Here is a 26,472-nt window from a genome sequence, read left to right on the forward strand (position 1 = left end):
TAAAACTTATGAATTTTGGCTTACCTAAAAAATTTATAACAGTTTGGTTCCACTTGTTTGACTAAGTATGAATAGAATGTTACATATCTAATTTATATTCACTCAAAATTTTGATATAGTTCAATTTATTCTGAAATCTAGTATTACTGCTAAAAGTCTAGAAAATTTTGGGGGTGGTTCCTAAGATGATGGAGGAATAGGATGGGGAGACCACTTGCTCCCCCACGAATTCATAGAAAGATCATTTGAACACTGAGAAAATACCACAAAACAACTTCTGAACACTGGCAGAGGAAACCAGGCACTCAGAAAGGCAACCCATTGTTTTCAAAAGGAGGTAGGACAAAATATAAAAGATAAAAAGAGAGACAAGAGTTAGGGAGGGAGACCTATCTTGGGGAGGGAGTCGTAGAATAGGAGAAGTTTCCAAACACCAGGAAACCTTCTCACCAGTGGGTCTGTGGGGAGTTTTGGAATTTCAGAGGGCAACATAACCGGGAGGAAAAAATAAATAAATAAAACATGCAGATTACATGCCTAATTGCAACTCCCAGCAGAGAAGTAGCTCAGACACTTGCGTCTGCCACCAGCAAGTGGGGGCTGAACAGGGAGGCGCAGGCTGCATTGCTTGGGGTAAGGACTGGGCCTGAATGCCCTGAGGACAATCTGAGGGAGCTAACATGAGAGAGCAACCCAAACTGTGGGATAGCTAGAGAGGGGGTGGGGGGGAAAGGGGAGAGAGAGAGAGAGAACTTTCCCATGAAAAGCTCTAATCTAAGGCACTGCCAGGCCCGCTCAAAGAACAAAGGACTGAGTGATCACCAGAGGAGAGCTAGCGGGCTGCAGACTGGACCATCCCCCGCCGGAGGCAGAGAGGCAGGCGGGGGACAGCCAGAGCAGAAAGGCGAGGGGCAATCTCAGTCTCAGAGATGGCATCCCCTACCAAACTGCCAGCAGGCCCCCAGTTGCTAACCAAGTCTTCCTGGGATCCTGGATGGTTGACATCTTCCAGGAGCGTGGCAGCCAGATCAGCTCCCCAGAGGAGACACACAGCACGCCTGAGATGGTGTGCCTGCTGCACACCCAGGAAATCGAGCGGCTGGGACAGGGGAAGAGATAAGACGCACACCCTCTCCCAACCTGGGGAGAGTGCACTCACCAAGCACCTGATTTCCTGAGCTGCTTGGATCTGGAAAGGCACAAAACACAGGCCCAACAGAGTCTGTGCCTTTGTGGAGTACCTGAGAACCTGAACCTGAGTGACATAGACCTGGGAAGTGCATGCAAACCAGGGCCCACCTTAGTTCCCTGGCAGAGCCACCTAGAGCCTGAGCAGTGCAGACCAGGAAATCACACATGCCATGAGCATGGGAAAAACCCAGTGTGGCCCAGACACTGTGAGCAATCCCCACACAAGTCAGTGATATTTGTTTGCAGTGTTCCTCCCTCCCTGCAGCACAACTGAACAAGTGAGCCTAAATAAATGACCATCTTCGCCCCCTTGTGCCAGGGCAGAAGTTAGATACTGAAGAGACTTGAAAACAGAGGAAGCCAAAATAAACAAAGAGGAGGGAATGGCTGTGGAAGTAACAGGTTCAACAGATTAAAACCCTGTAGTTAGCACTGGCTAAATTGGAAGGGACCTATAGACCTTGAGAAGAAGTATAAGTTGAAACAAGGAACTATCTGAAACTGAACTGACCCCACACTGCCCTCAACAGCTCCGGAGAAATTCCTAGATATATTTTACTATTATCATTTAAAAAATTTTTAAATTTTTAAGTCCTTTATTACTACTTTAATTTTCATTAAAAAAACCTACTATTACCTTGAAAAAAAAAATGCTCTTTTTAAAGCAAATGTCATATTTTTTAAATAACTTTTGTGATTTTTTTAATATTGTGTTTTTGACAGTCTAACCTCTACTCTAGATTTTTAATCTTTTTTTTTTGGGGGGGGTGTTTGTTATCAATTTTGTACCTTTAACAATCCAATCTTCAGTACCCATTTTTACTTAGGAGTGTGATTGCTGGCTTGATTGCTCTCTCCCCTTTTGACTCTCCTTTTTCTCCCCCAGGTCACTTCTATCTCCTCCCTCCCCCTTCTTTTCTCTACTTAACTCTGTGAATCTCTTTGAATGTCCCAGGCTGTGGAGAACACGTAGGGAACTGATCATAGGCTAGCCTGCTCACTCTCCTTTTGACTCTCCCTCCTCCCCTCTGTGTCACCTCTATCTCCTTCCTCCCTCTTCTCTTCTCTATGGAATTCCGTGAACCTCTCTGAGTGTTCCAGACTGTGGAGAGCAAATAGGGAATTGATTACTGGCTAGATTGCTCTCGCCTCTTTTGATTCCCCCTCTTCTCATCCTTGTCACCTCTACCTCCATCCTCCCTCTTCTCTTCTTCATATACCTCTGTGTACCTCTCTGGGTGTCCCCAACTGTGCAGAATCTTTTCACTATCAACCTAGATGTTTTATCATCGGTGCTGTATGGATGGAGAAGTCTTGAGGCTACTGTAAGAATAAGACTGAGAGACAGAGGCAGGAGGATTAAATCCAAAACTTGAGAACACAAGAACTCCTGACTCCAGGGAACATTAATTGACAAGAGCTCATCCCAAAGCCTCCATTCCTACACTGAAACCAAGCTCCACCCAAGAGCCAACAAGTTACAAAGCAAGACATAGCAAACTAATTTCCCACCAAAGCAGGAACATAACACTGAGCATAATAATACAGACGGCCAAAAGTCACACCAAACCCATAGACATCTCAAAACTCACTACTGAACACTTCATTGCATTCCAGAAAGAAGAGATCCAGCTACACCTACCAGAACACTGCTGTAAGCTTCCCTAACCAGGAAACCTTGACAAGCCACTTGTCCAACCCCACTCACAGGGAGGAACCTCCACAATAAAGAGGAACCACAAATTTCCAGCTTACAGAAAGGCCACCCCAGACACAGCAACCTAAACAAGATGAAAAGGCAGAGAAATATTCAGAAGGTAAAAGCCCACCAAACCAAAAAAGCCCACCAAACGAAAAAAAAAGAGGAGATAGGGAGTCTACCTGAAAAAGAATTTAGAATAATGTCAATGTATGGCAAAACCAATACAGAATTGTAAAGTAAAATAAAAATAAATAAATAATAGAATAATGATAGTAAAAATGATCCAAAATTTTGAAAACAAAATGGAGTTGCAGAGAAATAATTTGGAGACAAGGATTGAGAAGATACAAGAAAAGTTTAACAAGGGCCTAGAAGAAATAAAAAAGAGTCAGTCAATAATGAATAATTCAATAACTGACATCAAAAGCCCTGTAGAGGGAACCAACAGTAGAATAACTGAGGCAGAAGATAAGTGAGGTGGAAGATAGAATGGTGGAAATAAATGAAGCAGAGAGGGGAAAAAAAAGAATGAAAAGAAATGAGGACAACCTCAGAGACCTCTGGGGCAATGTCAAACGCCCCAACATTCGAATCATAGGAGTCCCAGAAGAAGAAGACTAAAAGAAAGGCCATGAGAGAACACTTGAGGAGATAATAGTTGAAAATGTCCCTAAAATGGGGAAGGAAATAGCCAACCAAATCCAAGAAATGCAGAGAGTCCCAAACAGGATAAACCCAAGGTGAAACATCTATGACACATATTAATCAAATTAACAAAGATCAAACACAAAGAATAAATATTAAAAGCAGCAAGGGGAAAAATCAAATAACCCACAAGGGGATCCCCATAAAGATAACAGCTGATCTTTCAATAGACATTCTTCATGCCAGAAGGGAATGGAAGGACATACTTAAAATGATGAAAGAGAAAAACCTAAAACCCAGATTACTGTACCCAGCAAGGATCTCATTGAAATATGAAGGAGAAATCCAAAGCTTTACAGACAAGCAAAAGCTCAGAGAACTCAGCACCATCAAGCCAGCACTCCAACAAATACTAAAGGATCCTCTCCAGACAGGAAACACAAAAAAGGCTTATAAACTCAAACTCAAAACAACAAAGTAAACAGCAATGGCATCATACTTATCAGTAGTTACTGTAAATGTAAATGGGTTGAATGTCCAAACCAAAAGACAAAGACTGGCTGAATGGATACAAGACCCCTATATATGCTGTCTACAAGAGACCCACCTCAAACCTACACATACAGGCTGAAAGTGAAGGGCTGGAAAAAGATATTTTATGCAAATGGAGACCAAAAGAAAGCAGAGATAGCAATACTCATATCAGATAAAATAGACTTGGAAATAAAGGCTGTGAAAAGAGACAAAGGAGGACACTACATAATGATCAAAGGATCAATCCAAGAAGAGGATATAACAATTATAAATATATATGCACCCAACACAGGAGCACCACAATATGTAAGCAAATGCTAATAGATATGAAAGGGGAAATTAACAGTAACACAATAATATGGGAGGCTTTAATATCCCACTCACACCTACGGATAGATCAACTAAACAGAAAATTAGCAAGGAAACACAAACTTTAAATGATACAGTGGACTAATTAGACCTAATTGATATCTATAGGACATTTCACCCTAAAACAACGAATTTCACCTTTTTCTCAAGTGCACACGGAAACTTCTTCAGGATAGATCATATCCTGGGACATAAATCTAGCCTTGATAAATTAAAAAAAAAATTGAAATAATCTCCAGCATCTTTTCTGATCACAATGTGGTAAGATTAGATGTCAACTACAGGGAAAAAAAAAAAAACTAAAAACACAAACATATGAAGGCTAAACAACACATTTCTGAATAACCAACAAATCACAGAAGAAATAAAAAAAGAAGTCAAAATATGATAGAAATGAATGAAAATGAAAACACACAATCCAAAACCTATGGGAGTCAGTAAAAGCAGTGCTAAGGGGAAAGTTCATAGCAATACAAGAAACAGGAGAGAAATCAAATAAATAACCTAACTTTACACCTAAAGCAACTAGAAAAAGAAGAAATAAAGCACCCCAGGGTTAGTAGAGGGAAAGAAATAATAAAAATTAGGGCAGAAATAAATGCAAAAGAAACAAAGGAGACCATAACGAAAATCAACAAAGCTAAAAGCTGGTTCTTTGAGAAGATAAATAAAATAGACACACCATTAGCCAGACTCATCAAAAAGGAGAAGAATCAAATTAACAAAATTAGAAATGAAAATGGAGAAATCACAATGGACGACACAGAAATACAAAGAATCATAAGAGACTACTATCAGCAACTATATGTCAATAAAATGGACAACTTGGAAGAAATGGACAAATTCTTAGAAAAGTATAACTTTCCAAACTGAACCAGGAAGAAACAGAAAATCTTAACAGACCCATCACAAGCACATAAAATGAAACTGTAATCAGAATTTTTCAAACAAACAAACAAACAAAAGCCCAGGACCAGACGGCTTCACAGCTGAATTCTACCAAAAATTTAGAGAAGAGCTAACACCTATCCTACTCAAACTCTTCCAGAAAATTGCAGAGGAAGTTAAACTTACAAACTCATTCTATAAGGCCACTATCACCCTAATACCAAAACCAGACAAAGATGCCACAAAAACGAAAACTACAGGCCAATATCACTGATGAACATAACTGCAAAAATCCTTAACAAAATTCTAGCAAACAGAATTCAACAACATGTTAAAAAGATCATACATCATGACCAAGTGGACTTTATCCCAGGGATGCAAGGATTCTTCAATATCCACAAATCAATCAATGTAATTCACCACATTAACAGATTGAAAGATAAAAATCATATGATTATCTCAATAGATGCAGAGAAAGACTTTGACAAAATTCAACATCCATTTATGATAAAAATCCTCCAGAAAAGCAGGCATAGAAGGAATGTACCTCAACATAATAAAAGCCATATATGATAAACCCACAGCAGACATTATACTCAATGGTGAAAAACTGAAAGCATTCCCCCTAGTCAGGAACAAGACAAGGGTGCCCACTATCACCACTACTATTCAACATAGTTTTGGAAGTTTTAGCCACAGTAATCAGAGAAGAAAAAGAAATAAAAGGAATCCAGACTGGAAAAGGAGAAGTAAAACTCTGACTGTTTGCAGGTGAGATGATCCTCTATATAGAAAACCCTAAAGACTCCACCAGAAAATTACTAGAGCTAATCAATGAATATAGTAAAATTGCAGGATATAAAATTAACACAGAGAAATCCCTTACATTCCCATACACTAATGAGAAAACAGAAAAAGAAATTAAGAAAACAATTCCATTCACCATTGCAATGAAAAGAATAAAATACTTAGGAATAAATCTACCTAAAGAACTATGGTGTTGGAGAAGACTCTTGAGAGTCCCTTGGACTGCAAGTAGATCCAACCTGTCCATCCTAAAGGAGATCAGTCTTGGTTATTCATTGGTAGGACTAATTTTGAAGCTGAAACTCCAATATTTTGGCCACCTGATGCGAAGATCAAACTCATTTGAAAAGACCCTGATACTGGGAAGGATTGAGGGCAGGAGGAGAAGTGGACAACAGAGGATGAGATGGTTGGGTGGCATCACCGACTCGATGGACGTAGGTCTGGGTGGGCTCCAGGAGTTGGTGATGCATCCTGGCATGCTGTAGTTCATGGGGTTGCAAAGAGTTGGAAATGACTGAGCAACTGAACTGAACTGAAAGAAACAAAAGACCTATATATATAGAATACTATAAAACACTGATGAAAGAAATCAAAGATGACACAAATAGAAGGAGAAATATACCATGTTCATGGATTGGAAGAATCAATATAGTGAAAATGAGTACACTATCCAAGGCAATCTATAGATTCAATGCAATCCCTATCAAATTACCAACGGTATTTTTCAGAGAACTAGAATAAATAATTTCTCAATTTGCATGGAAATACAAAAAACCTCGAATAGCCAAAGCAAACTTGAGAAAGAAGAATGGAACTGGAGGAATCAACCTGCCCTGACTCCAGGCTACACTTCAAAGCAACAGTCATTAGACAGTATGGTACTGGCACAAAGACAGAAACTTAGATCGGTGGAACAAAATAGAAAGCCCAGAGATAAATCCACGTACCTATGGACACTTTATCTTTGACAAAGGAGGCAAGAATATGCAATGGAGAAAAGACAATATCTTTAACAAGTGGTGCTGGGAAAACTGGTCAACCACTTGTAAAAGAATGAAACTAGAACACTAACACATACACAAAAATAAACTCAAAATGGATTAAAGATCTAAATGTAAGACCAGAAACTATAAAACTCCTAGAGGGAAACAAAGGCAAAATACTCTCTGACATAAATCCTCTATGACCTACCTCCCAGAATATTGGAAATAAAAACAAAAATAAACAAATGGGACCTAATTAAACTTAAAAGCTTTTGCACAATGAAGGAAACGATAAGCAAGGTGAAAAGACAGCCTTCAGAATGGGAGAAAATAATAGCAAATGAAGCAACTGACAAAGAATTAATCTCAGAAATATACAAGTGACTCCTGCAGCTCAATTCCAGAAAAATAAGGGACCCAATAAAAAAATGGCCAAAGAACTAAACAGACATTTCTCCAAAGTAGACATACAGATGGCTAACAAACACTTCAAAAGATGCTCAATATCACTCATTATCAGAGAAATGCAAATCAAAACCACAATGAGGTACCATCTCACGCTGATCAGAATGTCTGCTATCCAAAAGTCTACAAGCAATAAATGCTGGAGAGGGTATGGAGAAAAGGGAATCCTCTTACACTGTTGGTGGGATAGCAAACTAGTAGAGCCACTATGGAGAACAGTGTGGAGATTCCTTAAAAAAACTGGAAATAGACCTGCCATATGACCCAGAAATCCCACTGTTGGGCATACACACCGAGGAAACCAGAATTGAAAGAGGCATGTGTACCCCAATGTTCATCACAGCACTGTTCACAATAGCCAGGACATGGAAGCAACCTAGATGTCTATTGGCAGATGAATGGATAAGAAAGCTGTGGTAGACATACACAGTGGAATATTACTCAGCTATTAAAAAGAATGCATTTGAATCAGTTCTAATGAGGTGGATGAAACGAGCCTATTACACAGAGCGAAGTAAGTCAGAAAGTAAAACACCAATACAGTATACTAACATATATATATGGAATTTAGAAAGATGATAATAATGACCATCTATGCAAGACAGAAAAAGAGACACAGATATAAAGAAAAGACTTTTGGACTCTGTGGGAGAAGGTGAGGGTGGGATGATTTGAGAGAACAGCACTGACACATGTATATTATCATATCTGAAATAGATTGCCAGTCCACGTTCAATGCATGAGACAAGGTGCTCAGGACTGGTGCAGTGGGATGACCCTGGGGGAGGGGATGGGGAGGGAGGTATGAGGGGGATTTAGGATGGGGAACACATGTACACCTATGGCTGATTCATGTGAATGTATGGCAAAAAACCACCACAATATTATAAAGTAATTAGCCTTCAATTAAAATTTTTAAAAAGTCTAGAAAACTTATTACTTTAGTGATTTAAAAAAAATTGAGTAAGGCTTGACACTTAATCCACTTCTGAAAATATAAAGAAATATTATGTCTTAAAAAGAAAACAATAGGAAATTAACATGTGATACAGTATTATTTTTCCCAGATGGTGCTAGTGGTAAAGAACCTGCCTGTCAATGCAGGAGGCATAAGAGATGAAGGTTTGATCCTGGGGATTGGGAAGATCCCCTGGAGGAGAGTATGACAACCCCCTCAAGTGTTCTTGCCTAGAAAATCCTATGGATAGAGGGCCTGGCAGACTACAGTCCATAGGGTCGCAAAGAGTCAGACACCACTGAAGCAACTTGGCATGCGGAGTATTATTAACTAAAGTACAGATTTTGTTCAAAGTTCATGAAACTATGTTAGTGTCCATTATTTATTTTCATACCTTATTCAAGATTTCACATTGTATTTGAGCAACTTCAACTTTATGCAACAAATTCTGATAAATTCTCTTTTCATTTTTATTCTGTTTTAAATATTTTCTAATTTTCCTTGTTATGGCTTCTTAGATACATTCCTCATTCAAAAGTGGACATTTAATTTCACAATACACAGGGTATTAAAAGTATCTTTGATATTAATTTCTCATTTTGATGTAATTTCTCATTTAAATGCTTTCTTCTCTGCAATCACCCTCTGTGTCTTTTCAGTCTTTTTACCTTCTTGAGGTTTTTGATGGCTAAGTCAAAGATCTCTGTTGGTAAATGTCACATTGCACTTGAAAATATGGGTTATTTTTAAGTATATTTTGATACTGATTGCTAACATAATTCTACAGTGATAAGAGAACAGACTCTATGATTTCAAAACCTTTAGAACACGAACTATTTGCACCTTGTTTTATGTCCTTGAATATGTTCCAGTGTCTCCTGGTTTATAGTCTATGGAAACGTGAATAGAATTTGCACCCTGCTGTTGTGTGAAATAAAAACACATTTATATTTTATTTTTATATTTATATATGTAGTTTCAGCTAAGGTAACTAAACTACTCTTTATTTTGTCATATGGATTTCAGTTACTCTCCAGGGTCTCTATTTCAGACAGAAGAAATCTCTTTAACATTTCCTGTAGAAAATATCTTACAGAAGAAATTCTTTTTTTTTTTTTTAATTCTTCATCTGTGATTGTCAATTTCTCCCCTTTTAAATGATGTGGTTTTTTTTGTAGATACAGAATTCTTGGTTGAGATTTTTTCCCCATAATTTTGAGCATGTCATCACATGCCTTCTGGTCTGCATGGCTTAATAGAAGTCAATTTTTAAACTTACTGAGTCATTTTTCTCTTTGTTTTTATCATTCAGCAGTTTGACTGTGATGTGTATGGGTCTGGATCTCTTAGAGTTTATTCTTACTTTGAATTTGCTGATCTTCTTGGATGTGGAGTGAGTGAAGTCACTTAGTCGTGTCTGACTCTTTGCAACCTCATGGACCGTAGCCTATCAGGTTCCTCCGTCCATGAGATTTTCTAGGCAAGAGTACTGGAGTGGCCTGGAGATTAATGTTTTTCATCAAACTTTGAAAGATTTTAGTTATTATGTTTTCTCTTTCTTCTAATATTTCTCTTTCTTTTCCTTCTAGGGCTCTAATTTATAAGTCTATTGGTATATTTCATGATATCTCAGTTTTCTGTAGCTCAGTTTATTTTTCTTTATTATTTTTCCTTCTACATACTGTATAATCTCAACTGAGCTATCTTTAGGTTCATTAACTTTTCTATTTACCCAGCTCTGTTGTGATAACTCTTCTTGTGCAATTTCAATTTTAATTATTTTATTTTTTAGGTCCAGAATTTGCATGTGGTTTTTTTAAATTAATTTCTATCTATTTATTGGTACTGTGTATTTGGTAAGACATAATTCTTATACTTCCTTTTCATTTTTAAGATATGCTTTACTTCAGCTCTTTGAATAGACTTTTACTAGCTTATTTAATGTCTTTGTCTATTAAGTCCAACATTGACCTGCCTCAGAGATACTTTCTATTGAAAATAGAAAATTTTCTACTGAAATATAGAACATTTCTATATTTTTTTAATCTGGTATATGGGCCAGAATTTTCTGTTTCTTTGAATATCTTTTATTTTTTGTTGCTGTTGTTGAAAACTGAATGTTTTGTATATAACGTGGCAACACATTTTTCTGTTTTTCTCAATTCCAAAAGTTTATTGTTGTTTGCTGTTATTGCTCTTTGTCTTAAAAATGATCTTCATGGACTAACTCTGTAAAGTCTCTATTCCCAGCAGTAGGTGGACACTGAAGTTTCTGCTTAGTTATTTTAGTGGTCAGCTATTAATTAGACCAAGATAAACTTCAATGCCTCTAATAAATACATCTCTCACCCTTTGTTAAAGGTGTGTTTGTGTATATGTGTGTTGGGGCTTACATTTAAGCCCCAGGTAGTTCACAACACTTCCTTAGCCTTCTTCACTTTTTGATTGTACAGATCCTCAAAGAAAGCCAAAGGCAGTATTACCTGGTGATACAGTGGCTAAGAATCTGCCTGCCAATGAAGGAGACACAGGTTCAACCCCTGGTCCAGGAAGTTTCCACATGCCACGAGTTAACTGAGCCCATGCACCACAACTACTGAGCCCACACTCTAGAGCCTATGAGCTGCAACTACTGAAGCCTATGTGCCTAGAGCCTTTGCTCTGCAAGAAGATAAGCCACGGCAGTGAGAAACTCATGCACCACAACAGACACCCAGCACAGCCAAAAACTAATTGATTAACAAAAAGAAAGCCAGAGGCAATTGATTAGGTTCTATTCAAGTGTTTCATGTTCAGGCAAGCAACTCTGCACAAGTATGTAACTTTCTAGATCAAAAAGAATTTTCAGAAGTTTTCAAATAATACTTTGTACATCTCATTTCCAAGATTTCTTGTTTTAGTTTTTTGGCCACATTCTTTAACCCAGTTGCTATCAACACTTTAAGGACATGTCACACTAAAAAAATTCCATGGGTTCCTTTTGGTTACTCTTCTGGAATAGGGCTTACTCTACTGAATGAGCTCTGAGTTAGCCCTTCCCCCTTGCTACAGATAAACACATCACAAATACAAGTCCTGTAAACATGACTGTTTTAGGGAGGTTCCAGAGAGGTCAATGTAATAATTTTCTGAGGACAGGATTTTTGGGCGATCTCCAAACCTGTTCTTCCACTGATGACTGCTGGTCTACTGTTTTCCAGCGTGCCATAGTGCTAAGGAGAGAGGTATTGGAAGTTGGCAAGTTAAAATGTTACAAAGCTTGCTGTCCTTGGTGAAAGTCAGCCAGTTTTCTTGAATAAATGTTTTTTGAAATTCTACAAATATTTGGTTAATTTCCAAAGTTCTTAAAAAGTAATTTTGACCATTTTTGTCAGGGTTCCTGTTAATTTTATAGAGAAGCAAATTATTTGAAGGTTTTTCACTTTGACTTTCTGGAGGTGTTTTACCTACATTCATTGATTTTTAAATGCTAACCAACTTTGCAGTTCTTGGATAAGCCTCACTTGGCCATACAGTATTTCTATATATTGTCAGATTTCATTTACTACAATTTTGATTAGATTATTTTCGTTTATGCTCAAGAGGAATTTTTTAGTATTTTTTAAATGGCATGCTTTTAAAAAAATCAAGGTAAAGCTGTTCATATAGAATGAGTAGAAAAGTATTTCTTTCTTTCGAATTTTATAGACAATTGTGTAGATTGGTTTTTTTTTTTTTTTTCATGTGAAGCTTTATGGACCTAGAGTTTTCTTTATGGAAAGGATTTTAACCACAAGCTTAATTATTTCATTAGTAGAGTTATTCAGATTATCTACTCTTCATGATTGAATTTTTGTAGTTTGTGTCCTTCAGTAAATTTTTCCATTTTATTTTATATTTAAACAGGACTCTATGGGGCCATCCCAGGGCAGGCCCCTCCCCCCATATCCTCTGTCTGCCTCTTGTTTGTAGAAAAGGTACAGTGTCTCAGGACTCCCTTGAGTCACAAAGGTCTGGCTCAAGAATTAATGACTGAAAGGATGTGAACATGTAGTGACAAAAGTAGCATTTGGGCCAGGAGAATTGGTAACAATTTAAAAAGTAAATCAGTTGTATGGCAATCACAGACTCTTTAGTTTCTCTCTGAAGTACCTAAATAACAGTATCTGATGCACATTTATTAGTTGTTTTACAGATGCTAAAACATCCACCAAATGGAAGAAGTTAACTACTTGATGACCATGAACATGTAGCCCCCAGACTTACTAAATCCTGAGGACTAATAATGTTAAGCCCTGTGGCACCACCCTGTTACCACATCATCAGCCAGTAAGAGGGTTCTGCACAAGTTGATCACACACCTTGTGACTCCTCTCCCTCACTTGCTTTTAGGTGGGGAGGGATGTGGAAGTGGGATACGGGATGGGGCGGGGGGGGACAAATGTATGCCTGTGGTCAATTCATATTGATATAATGGCAAAAACCATCACAATATTGTAATTATCCTCCAATTGAAATAAATAAATTAAAAAAAATTTTCCCTAAAACCCACTGGGGAATTAGGTATTATAGTCTTTGGACTGAGACAGTATCCCTGACTTCATGGCACTGTGCATCTACTAACAGAAATAAATATACAAATAAGGGGTTTTGAGAAGGTATTTTTAAAGTAAAAACATGTTTTCCATTGTTCCTACTATTCAGATGCTTGCTCAAAGTTTGTTAATGATTGAGGTTCTAGAGTTCATTTCAATATCGGGCTAAGCCAATTTCCTTTTTAATCCGTGACTATTTTTTAGTTATTAATCAGCTCTTTAGAAATATATTCTATAGTTTTAGAGAATATATACATAAATAAACAATACATAATAAACACAAGCATAAATACTACCTGATAGAATTTGTGACAGGTTTGTCAAGAAAAACATTTACTTATTCTTAGGGCATTAATGTCACAGTCCTAGGTAACACATAATCTTCAACATAGCTTGCCAGGAAATATATGGACTACTCTTTTTGGTGAGGCATATTTTAAGTTTTGGGAAGAAATAATGATGATGCCACATATGATATTAATATTTCATATTTCTCTATTTAATATCTCTAAATAATACTCTTTTTCTGGTACAATACAATATTGAAAATTGAACTATTTTGTGTTTCAAAAGGAACAACATTTATCATATAAAAACTTCATGGTCTTGAAGAGATCTAAAAAGTTCATGTACAACTTTCCATGGTGCAAAAATGAATGACAACTAATTTATGTTAATCAAACAACTAATTTATGCTAAAGCAGAAACAAAAATATAATGCACTGAGATCACAAAACTTATGAATTACTGTGTTGGTATCCTGAAATCCCAACAACTAAAAAGATGAGGAAATCTCAATATATTTTGGCACATATAGAATTTTACTACAATAATTTTTTGATCCACTATGAAATTGCCAAAAATTCTCTAAAATTCGACATTTTTCCATCAAAGCAGAAAAAAGTCGAAACAAAAGAAGAAGTTATAAAGATTTAATAATGTAAGTGACGTTAGTGAGCAAAAGGACACATCACCAAAATATTCTCAAGATAAACAGAGAAACCTCAGGACCTGGTACAGAGCATATGATAAATGAATTTCAAATAGCTACTCACCCCATCCTCTGAACGGAAGACCTGATTCCAGTCCTGCTGTCTCAGCAAAACATGACAAAAAGGAAAGCAGTCTTAGAATATATTCAATAGCAGAAATAACAAAGAACTAAAATTTGATTCTATTACCATTATTTACTGCATGCATGTGGTGGTCCCTTCTTTAAGTCCAACTTTAATGAGACTGTCAGTACTTATCACAGTTGCTTGTCCCCTTCTTAATTTAACCTTTTTCATTTTCTCATTCCTTACTCAAGAACTATTTCCTATATACAAGTATATTTGTTGTTTTTTAAGTGCTTTAGTCATATCCAACTCTTTTGCAGCCCCATGGACTGTAGCCCACCTGGCTTCTCTGTAACCCACCAGACTCATCTGTCTGGGATTTCCCAGGCAAAAATACTGGAGTGGGTTGCAATTTCCTTCTCTAGGGGATCTTTCTGACCCAGGGATTAAATCCACATCTCCTGCATTGGCAGGTGGGTTCTTTAGCACTGATTCACCGGGAAAGCCACACATGTATATATAAAGTCATGTTTATGACTCTTTGCTCAAAGAGAGCAAAATAAAGCAAAATTGATCACTTTATCATAATGGTATATACTGCCTTACAGGATAGGACACTAATGCCCTTTTCTTTGAGAAAGAAAAAAAGCATGCTAAGATTGGCATGTTGTCACTGAGGGGTCACCACATAGAGACAGGCTCTGAGAGTCTTACTTGTCTGGTTAGAGGGGCATTCACCTGGACCTCAGATTGACATCTGGAATGAGTCCCTCAGCATCCTCAGACAGTTTTTCTCATCATCGATCCAGACAAGCACCCTCCCAACAAATAAGCATTTCCATAGCCAGGCTCATTTCCTTCAGGCTTACCTACTGCATTATGAATAAAGAACAGTACCTGGTATAGTAAATGTTATATTTAGTTCCTGAATAATGAAAGAATAATGAAATTCATATATATATATATGTGTGTGTGTGTGTATATATATATATGAAGAAAACTGTGACTTTGAATTGTTCTAATAAAATTAGATAAAATCTATTGGGAAAATAAAGAAAATTTATCTAAAAATTTGAAAATTTAAATAATGTAGAAAAGTTACATGTAGTATAGTTACAGTACAAATGTAAGTAGAAGCATCTATGTTCTGAATGTGCCAGATAAAAATTAAAAGTAACAATGTTTAGCATATTTGCATTTGATTACAAGATTATTGTCATTCAATACAAAATGTTGAAGAAAGGAAATATGACAACGACTCTCCAAAATTATTCATGTTACTGTTTATAAAAAAGGTTCTAAAAAGGGAAGAAACAATAATCAGAATTCCTTGAACCATATAGAGACATTCACAAGAAAAGATATATCTGTCATAGAAGTATTCTCCCTTGATTCTCTGAAGGAATGACCTCACAGACATTGACTATTGACATCATTAGTCATAAAACACATAAGAATTACAACTGTACCAGTGTAGCTGCTCACTTTCCTTCCTTGAAAATAACTTGTTCACTTGAAAGGATGGTAACTTGTTCTAGTTTTTGACCTGCAGCAAAACACCACAAAGAAAATAGATCAGATCAAACCATGAATGATTCCATTTTAATTAATCATATAGGCATTTCTTTCCACAAACTTCACAGTTGCTCCATGCACTGTCACCCTTCCTATTTCACTTATCCACTTGTTCCCTCTCTGAGTTTTTTCAGTTCAGTGCAGTCACTCAGTCGTGTCCGACTCTTTGTGACCCCATGAATCGCAGCATGCCAGGCCTCTCTGTCCATCACCAACTCCCGGAGTTCACTCAGACTCACGTCCATCGAGTCAGTGATGCCATCCAGCCATCTCATCCTCTGTCGTCCCCTTCTCCTCCTGCCCTCAATCCCTCCCAGCATTAGAGTCTTTTCCTATGAGTCAACTCTTTGCATGAGGTGGCCAAAGTACTGGAGCTTCAGCTTTACCATCATTCCCTCCAAGGAAATCCCAGGGCTGATCTCTTTCAGAATGGACTGGTTCGATATCCTTGCACTCCAAGGGACTCTCGAGAGTCTTCTCCAACACCACAGTTCAAAAGCATCAATCCTTCAGCGCTCAGCCTTCTTCACAGTCCAACTCTCACATCCATACATGACCACAGGAAAAACCATAGCCTTGACTAGACAGACCTTATTCGGCAAAGTAATGTCTCTGCTTTTCAATATGCTATCTAGGTTGGTCATAACTCTTCTTCCAAGGAGTAAGCGTCTTTTAATTTCATGGCTACAATCACCATCTGCAGTGAATTTGGAGCCCCCAAAAATGAAGTCTGACACTGTTTCCACTGTTTCCCCATCTATTTCCCATGAACAAATAGCCTATAATCCTCTCTACTGAACTATGCAAATGACAGAGCAGTTATCTGAAATGGAAAATTCTAAAGTTGTATATAATAAAGACTATATAAATACCTTATGATATAAAAATATCCTGTGATTAAAAAATGCAATGCGTGTGGTAGGGGTGTTGAGAGATATTTGAGGAAGTTATCAATTAAGCCAGTTCTGGGAGTGTTACTTGTCTAAGGCCACTTGGCTGGATTTCAGTAACCCTGATACTCATGCTCATCCTTGATCCAGACAGGACAACTACCAGCCAATAAGCATTCCTTACACCATACTAATTCTCTTGAGAGTTTACCACTTGCATACAGCTTATAGGGAAAATAGCACAGGTGGGTATTTAACTTGATTTTAGTAACTTTGGTTATAAGGGCAACTCCAGAAGCTTCTCAAGATTCCTCTGTCTAGAAAGATACATGAAGTGGTATTGCAGTGAGGTGATTTTCAGTGCTGATATGTATATTTGGTATAATAGAAACAATCGAACCCAAGTCTAAAGAAACAGTAGTTAACTGTGAACTTGGGTTATATCACCTAAAAGATTATTAAAGTATGCAAAGTATTTAATGTGATACTTCTTCTATCTGATAGATTTATACTCCATAGCCACAGAAGACATGTGTTCATATTGAACACATAGGATAGGATACATTTTTTAACACATAGGTTTTTTTTTTTAAACAGGAAACAATTAACAAAATGAAAATAAGTACATAATTACCACTAATTACTTTAGCTGTAATGGACTGAGTATTCCACTCAAAAGTCATATAATGGTGCTAAATAAATATAAAAACAGGATATATATATATATATATACTACTTATAAACTCATTTCAGATTTAAAGATATATACAGACTGAAAATAAGGAATATAAACAGACATTCCATGTGAATGGAAACAAAAAAAATCTTGAATAGAAATACTTACATCAGACAAAATAGACTTAGACTGTATAAGAAACAAAAAAGGATATTATATAATGATTAAGTGATCAACCTAGCAATAACATATAACAATAGAAAAGATCTATGCATTCAACATAGGATCATCTAAAAACATAAAGCAAATAGTGACAACCATAAAGACAGAAACTGACAGTAATAAAATAATAGTATAGGACTTTTAGGCTTCCCTGCTGGCTTAGATGGTAAAGAATCTACCTGAAACACAGGAGACCTGGGTTCAGTCCCTGGGTCTGGAAGATCACCTGGAGAAGGGAATGGCTATCCACTTCAGTATCCTTACCTGGACAATTCCATGGACAGAGGAGACTGGCAGGTTGCAAAGAGTCAAACATGACTGAGCAACTAACACACACATAGGACTTTTATACCACAATTACCTCAATGGATAGATAGATCATCTATACAGAAAATCAATGAGGAAATATTGGGCTTAAGTGAAACATTAGATCATGTAACCTTAATAGATATATGTAGAACATTCCATCCAAAAGCCGCAAAATAAATATTATTTTCAAATACACATGGAACATCCTCCAGGATAGATCACATACTAGGCCACAAAGATGTCTCAATAAATTTAAGAAAATTGACATCAGATCAAGCATTTTTTCTAATCACAGTTATATACTAGAAATCAATCACAAGAAAAGTGGCACAGAATGCAAAAACATGGAGTCTAAACAATAAAAACAACAACCTTATATGCAAGACAACAAAAGAAACACAGATGTAATGAAAAGACTTTTGGACTCTGGGAGAAGGTAAGGGTGGAATGATTTGAGAGAATAGCATTGAAACATGTATATTACCATATGTGAAATAGATGGCCAGTCCAAGTTCAATGCATGAAACAGGGCACTCAAAGTTGGTGGGATGGGATGGGGAGGGAGGTGGAAGAGGGCTTTGGAATGGGGGGAAACATGTACACCCATGTCTGATTCATGTCAATGTATGGCAAAAACCACCACAATATTGTAAAGCAATTAGCCTCCAACTAAAACAAATAAATTAAAAAAATAATATACCTGAAGACAAATGAAAATCTAAAGACAACATTCCAAAATATTAGCTGCAAAAGCAGCTCTAAGATGAAAGTTTATAATTACACAAACCTACTTCAGAAAACAATCACATCTCAAACAATATAAAATTACATCTAAAGGAACTAGAAAAAAGAGCAAACAAACCCAAAAGTTATTAAAAGAAAAGAAATAATAAAGATAAAATTGGAAATAATAAGAGACTAAGAAATAGTAGAAAATTCAATGATACCAAGAATCCCCAAGAAAGAGAGCAGGTTCAAATAAAATCAGTAATAAAAATAAAATGTTACAATCAGCACCACAGAAATACAAAATATCATAAGAGATTACTATGAACAATGCTGCTGCTGCTGCTAAGTCGCGTCAGTCGTGTCCAACTCTGTGTGACCCCATAGATGGCAGCCCACCAGGCTCCTCTGTCTCTGGGAATCTCCAGGCAAGAATGTTGGAGTGGGCTGCCATTTCCTTCTCCAGTACATGAAAGTGAAAAAAAGTGAAGTCGCTCAGTCGTGTCCGACACTTCGCGACCCCATGGACTGTAGCCTACCAGGCTCCTCCGTCCATGGGATTTCCCAGGCAAGAGTACTGGAGTGGGGTGCCATTGCCTTCTCTGACTATGAACAATATACACCAATAAAATGGAAAACCTCAAAAAAATGAATCAATTCCTAAAAATATACAATCTGCCAAGATAGAATCAGAAAAAAACAGACAGTATAGACACCAAATTAGCAGTAATAAAAAAGAATAATTAATTTTAATACTTCTAACAAAAATGTCAAGGACTAGATGGCTACCTAATTCCTAGGATTTAGCCTAGGAATGCAAGGGTGGTTCAATATTCACAATCAATCAATCAATATGATATTCCTATCAAATTGAAGAATAAAAATTCCAACAAATTAGGTATAGAATAAACACAACAAAATAAATGCCATTTATGACAAGCCTACAGCTAACATCAATTCAGTGGTGAAAAATTAAATACATCTCTGAGATCAGGAGTAAGACAAGGATACCCATTCTTACCACTTTTATTTAGCATAACATTGGAAATCCTAGCCACAAAAATCAGACAAAAAGTAGAACTAAATTGGAAAGAAGTAAATCTGTCACTGTTTACAGATGACAGGATGCTGTATATAAAAACTTCTCAAGACATCACCAAAAAACTACTGGAAATCTTCAGTGGCTTTAGTAGAGTTGCAGGACACAATATTGATGAAAAAAATCTGTTGCATTTCTATATACTGATAGTGAAGTCTCTCACTTCACTATTGTGTCTGACTCTTTGCGACTCCATGAACTGTAGCCTACAAGGCTCCTCCATCCATAGGATTTTTCAGGCAAGGGTACTGGAGTAGGTTGCCATTTCCTTCTCCATGGGATCTTCCCAATCCAGGGATTGAACCCGGGTCTCACACATTGCAGGCAGACGCTTTACCGTCTGAGCCACCAGGGAAGCAGCATATACTAACAAAGTATCAAAAGAGAAATTAAGAAAACAATCTGATTTATAATTGCATCAAAAAGGATAGAATATCCTGGCATAACTCTAACCAAGGAGGTGAAAATCTTGCACTCAAAAAACTATAAGACACTGATGAAAGAAATTGAAGATGACACAAATAAATGGAAATACACTTCATGTTTATAGATTGGAAGAATTAGTATTTTTAAAACGATCATTGTATGCAAGCCAACCTTAGATTCAATTCAATCCCTATGAAAATACCAATGGTATTTCTTTTCTTACAGAGCTGGAACAAATAATTCTAAAATTTGGAAACTTGACTCCAACTAACCAAAACAAGCTTGGATGTACATATACAACTGTACATCAGAAAAAAACACCCAATTAAAAAATGAGCTGGGGACCTGAACAAACATTTTTCCAAAGAAGATATACAGATGGACAACAGATACATGAAAAGATGCTAACATTAATAAACATCAGGGAAAAGCAAATAAAAACCAACATAAAACACTACCTTATACCCATCAGAATTACATTAAATAATAAAAAAAGACAACGAATAAGTGTTGCTTAGGATGCGGTGAAAAGTGCACTCATGCATTTTTGGTGGCATTGCAAGTTGGTGTAGTCACTATGGAAAACAGTATAGAGCTTCCTAAGATATTTAAAATACAATTGCTATATAATCCAGCAATTTCACTGCAGGGTATTTACACAAATAAAACAAAGATACTAATTGAAAAAATATATATTCACCCCCATGTTTATTACAGCATTATTTACATAGCCAAGATGTGGAAACAGTTTAAGTGTCCATTGATAGATGAATGAATAAAAATATATGATATATATATGTAATTGATTATTCATCCATAAGAAGAATACAATTTGACATTTATGAAAACATGGATGGACTTACAGAGTATTATGGTAAGTGAAGTAAGTCAAACAGATGACAAATACCATATGATCTCATTTAACTGTGGAATCAATTATCAATACAAATAAAAGACCAAAGCAGACTCATAAATACAGAGAAAAAAATTGGTGTTTTCTAGAGGGGTGGGGGTACATAGGTAAAATAGGTGAAAGGAATTAAGAGGTACGAATTTTAAGCTATAAAATAGATAAGCCTTGGGAATGTAGTATATAGCATAAGGAATATGGTCAATAACATTGTAATGATTTTATATAAGACAAGTGGTTACTAAATTTATTGTAGTGACTATTCCATAATGTATGTAGTAAGTGTCAAATGACTGTTAGCACACCTGATACTAATATAATATTGCACATCAATTGTATTTCAATAAAAATAAATATTAATACATTAAAAGCTACAGTGACACCAATTTATGTAAGGAATTGAATACTCTAGGATTCTATTATACTCGTGGTTCCTGGAACAAATCCTCTGCAGACACAGAGGGACAATTGCTCTGAAGCTAGTATGTTTGCTGAATGTATATTCAGAAAATATCTTCCCTGGAATGGAATGGCTACTCCAGGTCTAAGCTTCCCAGTTCAATTTTTCAGATGACTCATGTTGTGAGAGCTGAACTGACCAAAGTCAGCAACCTGGATTGAAGGCTGATGGTGGAATAGAAGGAGCTGATCTCACCTACTTTCATGAACACACCAAACTCACAACTATATGCTGAATAACCACTGACAAAAAAAAGACAAACCTAAAAAAAAGATACTCCACTTCCAAAGACAAAGAAGAAGCTACAAGATGGTAGAAATGGCACATACACAATACAATGAACTGCCATAGCCACAAGGTGGGAGACCCACAAACTGGAAAATAATTATACCACAGAGATTCCCCCATAGGTGTGAGAGTTCTGAGCTGCATGTAAGGCTCCCTTGTTTACGGCCTGACATCAGGTGCAAGAGCCCCTCACAGCATTTGCCTTTAAGAGTTAGTGGGGCTTGATTGCGGGGACACTGTAGGATTTGGGAAACATAAACTACACTCTTGGAGGGCACACACAAGTTCTTGTGTGCACCAGGACCCAGGAAGAAAAAGAGTGACTTCATAGGAGCCTCAGACAGACCTACCTCCTGGACTTGGAGGGTCTCCTGAGGAGGCAGAGGGCAAATCTACAGGGACTCACTACAGGGACAAGAATATTGGTGGTAGAAGTATTCGGAGGTACTCACTGGCATGAGCTGTTCTAGAGGTGACCAATTAGATGCCAACATCTGGCCCCACTCAAGAGCCCTTAGGCTACAGTGCTAGGATGCTTCAGGCCAAAAAATCCACAGGGCTGGAACACAACACACCCAACCCTCCAACAGCATATCAGCTCATTTCAGTTCAGTCGCTCAGTCATGTCCGACTCTTTGTGACACCATGAACTGCAGCACGCCAGGCTCCCTGTCCATCACCACTCCCAGAATTCACCCAAACTCATGTGCATCAAGTTGGTGATGCCATCAAGGCATCTCATCCTCTGTCGTCCCCTTCTCCTCCTGCCCCCAATCCCTTCCAGCATAAGGGTCTTTTCCAATGAATCCACTCTTCGCATGAGGTGGCCAAAGTATTGGAATTTCAGTTTCAGCGTCAGTCCCTCCAATGAACATCCAGGACTGATCTCCTTTAGGATGGACTGGTTGGATCTCCTTGCAGTCCAAGGGACTCTCAAGAGTCTTCTCCAATACCACAGTTCAAAAGCATCAATTCTTCAGTGCTCAGCTTTCTTCACAGTCCAACTCTCACATCCATACATGACCACTGGAAAAACCATAGCCTTGACAATATGCCAGCAAATTTGGAAAACTCAGCAGTGGCCACAGGACTGGAAAAGTCAGTTTTCATTCCAATCCCAAAGAAAGGCAATGCCAAAGAATGCTCAAACTACTGCACAATTGCACTCATCTCACATGCTAGTAAAGTAATGCTCAAAATTCTCCAAGCCAGGCTTCAGCAATACATGAACTGTGAACTTCCTGATGTTCAAGCTGGTTTTAGAAAAGGCAGAGAAACCAGAGATCAAATTGCCAACATCTGCTGGATCATCAAAAAAGCAAGAGAGTTCCAGAAGAACATCTATTTCTGCTTTATTGATTCTGCCAAAGCCTTTGACTGTGTGGATCACAATAAACTGTGGAAAATCCTGAGAGAGATGGGAATACCAGCCCACCTGGGAATACCAGACCACCTAACCTACCTCTTGAGAAATCTGTATGCAGGTCAGGAAGCAACAGTTAGAACTGGACATGGAACAACAGACTGGTTCCAAATAAGAAAAGGAGTACGTCAAGGCTGTATATTGTCACCCTGCTTATTAACTTGTATGCCGAGTACATCATGAGAAACGCTGGACTGGAAGAAACACAAGCTGGAATCAAGATTGCCAGGAGAAATATCAAGAACCTCAGATATGCAGATGACACCACCCTTATGGCAGAAAGTGAAGAGGAACTAAAAAGCCTCTTGATGAAAGTGAAAGAGGAGAGTGAAAAAGTTGGCTTAAAGTTCAACATTCAGAAAACGAAGATCATGGCATCTGGTCCTATCACTTCATGTCAAATAGATGGGGAAATAGTGGAAACGGTGTCAGACTTTATTTTTTGGGCTCCAAAATCACTGCAGATGGTGACTGCAGCCATGAAATTAAAAGACGCTTACTCCTTGGAAGAAAAGTTATGATCAACCTAGATAGCATATTAAAAAGCAGAGACATTACTTTGCCGAATAAGGTCTGTCTAGTCAAGGCTATGGTTTTTCCTGTGGTCATGTATGGATGTGAGAGTTGGACTGTGAAGAAGGCTGAGTGCCGAAGTATTGACGCTTTTGAACTGTGGTGTTGGAGAAGACTCTCGAGAGTCCCTTGGACTGCAAGGAGATCCAACCAGTCCATTCTGAAGGAGATCAGCCCTGGGATTTCTTTGGAAGGAATGATGCTAAAGCTGAAACTCCAGTACTTTGGTCACCTCATGCGAAGTGTTGACTCATTGGAAAAGACTCTGATGCTGGGAGGGATTGGGGGCAGGAGGAGAAGGGGACGACAGAGGATGAGATGGCTGGATGGCATCACTGACTCAATGGACGTGAGTCTGAGTGAACTCCGGGAGTTGGTGATAGACAGGGAGGCCTAGTGTGCTGCAATTCATGGGGTCGCAGTTGGACACGACTGAGCAACTGAACTGAACTGAACTGACTAGATGGACCTTTGTTGGCAAAATAATGTCTCTGCTTTTTAATATGCTATCTAGGTTAGTCATAACTGTTCTTCCAAGGAGTAAGTATCTTTTAATTTCATGGCTGCAATCACCATTTGCAGTGACTTTGGAGCCCCAAAAATAAAGTCTGATATGGTTTCCTTTGTTTTCCCATCTATTTGCCATGAAGTGATGGGACCAGAGGCCATGATCTTAGTTTTCTGAATGTTGAGCTTTAAGCCAACTTTTTCTCGCTCTTCTTTCATTTTCATCAAGAGGCTTTTTAGTTCCTCTTCACTTTCTGCCATAAGGGTGGTGTCATCTGCATATCTGAGGTTCTTGATATTTCTTCCAGCAATCTTGATTCCAGCTTGTGTTTCTTCCAGTCCAGCATTTCTCATGATGTACTCTGCATAGAAATAAATAAGCAAGGTGACAATAAACAGCCTTGACGTACTCCTTTTCCTATTTGGAACCAGTCTGTTGTTCCATGTCCAGTTCTAACTGTTGCTTCCTGACCTGCATACAGATTTCTCAAGAGGCAGGTCAGGTGGTCTGGTATTCCCATCTCTTTCAGAATTTTCCACAGTTTACTGTGATCCACACAGTCAAAGGCTTTGGCATAGTCAATAAAGCAAAAAGAGATGTTTTTCTGGAACTCTTTTGCTTTTTCAATGATCCAGCAGATGTAGCAATTTGATCTCTGGTTTCTCTGCCTTTTCTAAAACCAGCTTGAACACCTGGAAGTTCACAGTTCACGTATTGCTGAAGCCTGGCTTGGAGAATTTTGAGCATTACCTTACTAGCATGTGAGATGAGTGCAATTGTGCAGTAGTTTGAGCATTCTTTGGCATTGCTTTTCTTTGGGATTGGAATGAAAACTGACCTTTTCCAGTCCTGTGGCCACTGCTGAGTTTTCCAACTTTGCTGGCATATTGAGTGCAGCACTTTGACAGCATCATCTTTCAGGATTTGGAATAGCTCAACTGAAATTCCATCCCTCCACTAGCTTTGTTCGTAGTGATGCATCCTAAGGCTCACTTGACTTCCATTCCAGGATGTCTGGCTCTAGGTGAGTGATCACAATCACACCATCGTGATTCTCTGGGTCATGAAGGTCGTTTTTTGTGTAGTTCTTCTGTGTATTCTTGCCACCTCTTCTTAATATCTTCTGCTTCTGTTACGTCCCTACCATTTCTGTCCCTTATCAAGCCTATCTTTGCATGAAATGTTCCCTTGGTATAGGCCACTTAAAGTCTTTCTGAGCCCACAGCTACCACTAAATACACCACTCGACAGGGCCCTGTCCACCAGAGGCACAGGACCCAGCTTCACCCACTCGTGGGCAGCCACCAGTACTTCCCACAAGGAAGCCTGAGCAAGTCTCTTGGATAAGCCTCACCCCCAAGGGGGGGATACTGGAACCAAGGGGGAAGATACTGGAACCAAGGGAAACTTTGATCCTGTAGCCTGTGGATTGCTTAGACAAAATAAGGTGGCTGAGGAATATGTTCCAGATGAAGGAATAAGACAAACTCCACAGGAAAACTATGTGAAGTGGAAACAGGCAATGTATTTGAAAAAGAATTTAGAGTAATGATAGTAAGATGATCCAAGATCTTATAAAAAGAATGGAAGAACAGACTAAAAAGATACAAGAAATGTTTAACAACAAGCTAGAAGATATAAGGAAAAACAGATAAACAATACAACTACTGAAATTAAAAATACACTAGAAATCAGTAGAAGAGTAAATGAGGCAGAAGAGCACATAAGTGTGCTGGAAGACAAAATGGTGGAAATCACTGCTGAAGAACAAAATAAAGAAAAAAAGAACATAAATGAATGAGGACAGTTTTAGAGACCTCGGGACAACATTAATTTCACCAATATTTGCATTATAGATGTTCCAGAAGAAGAGAGAAAGGGCTTGAGAAAATATTTGAAGAGATCATAGCTCAAAATTTCCCTGACATGAAAAAGGAAACAGTCTCCCAAGTCCAGGAATTGCAGAGTCCCAGGCAGGATAATGGGCTTCCCTCCTAGCTCAGTCGGTAAAGAATCTGCCTGAGATGCAGGAGACATGGGTTCGATTCCAGGTTTGGAACGATCCCCTGGAGAAGGAAATGGCAGCCCACTCCAGTATTCTTCTGGAGAATCCCATGGACAGAGGAACCTTGCAGGCTACAGCCCAATGGGTCACAAGAGTCAGACACGACTGAGTGTCTTTCACTTCACTAGGCAGGATGAATCCAAGA

At 38.0% G+C, this 26,472-nt stretch overlaps 1 long non-coding RNA gene and 1 other non-coding gene across 2 annotated transcripts in view; both read right to left on the reverse strand.

The window, feature by feature from the left end:
- Positions 1-26,472, reverse strand: part of LOC120875287 — a 142,312-nt gene that overhangs the window by 103,002 nt on the left and 12,838 nt on the right. Inside the window, exons 2-3 of the long non-coding RNA XR_005723933.1 lie at positions 15,647-15,723; positions 14,175-14,210 (exon numbers count right to left, since the gene is read on the reverse strand). This is a non-coding gene — a long non-coding RNA (uncharacterized LOC120875287). The remainder of the gene's footprint in view (positions 1-14,174; positions 14,211-15,646; positions 15,724-26,472) is intronic.
- Positions 14,918-14,984, reverse strand: LOC120875761. Its single transcript, XR_005724063.1, has one exon. It is a non-coding gene; the product is annotated as a small nucleolar RNA SNORD109A (small nucleolar RNA).

This window comes from Oryx dammah, unplaced genomic scaffold (genome assembly GCF_014754425.2).
Source record: "Oryx dammah isolate SB20612 unplaced genomic scaffold, SCBI_Odam_1.1 HiC_scaffold_16, whole genome shotgun sequence".
NCBI classification, from domain to species: Eukaryota; Metazoa; Chordata; class Mammalia; order Artiodactyla; family Bovidae; genus Oryx; species Oryx dammah.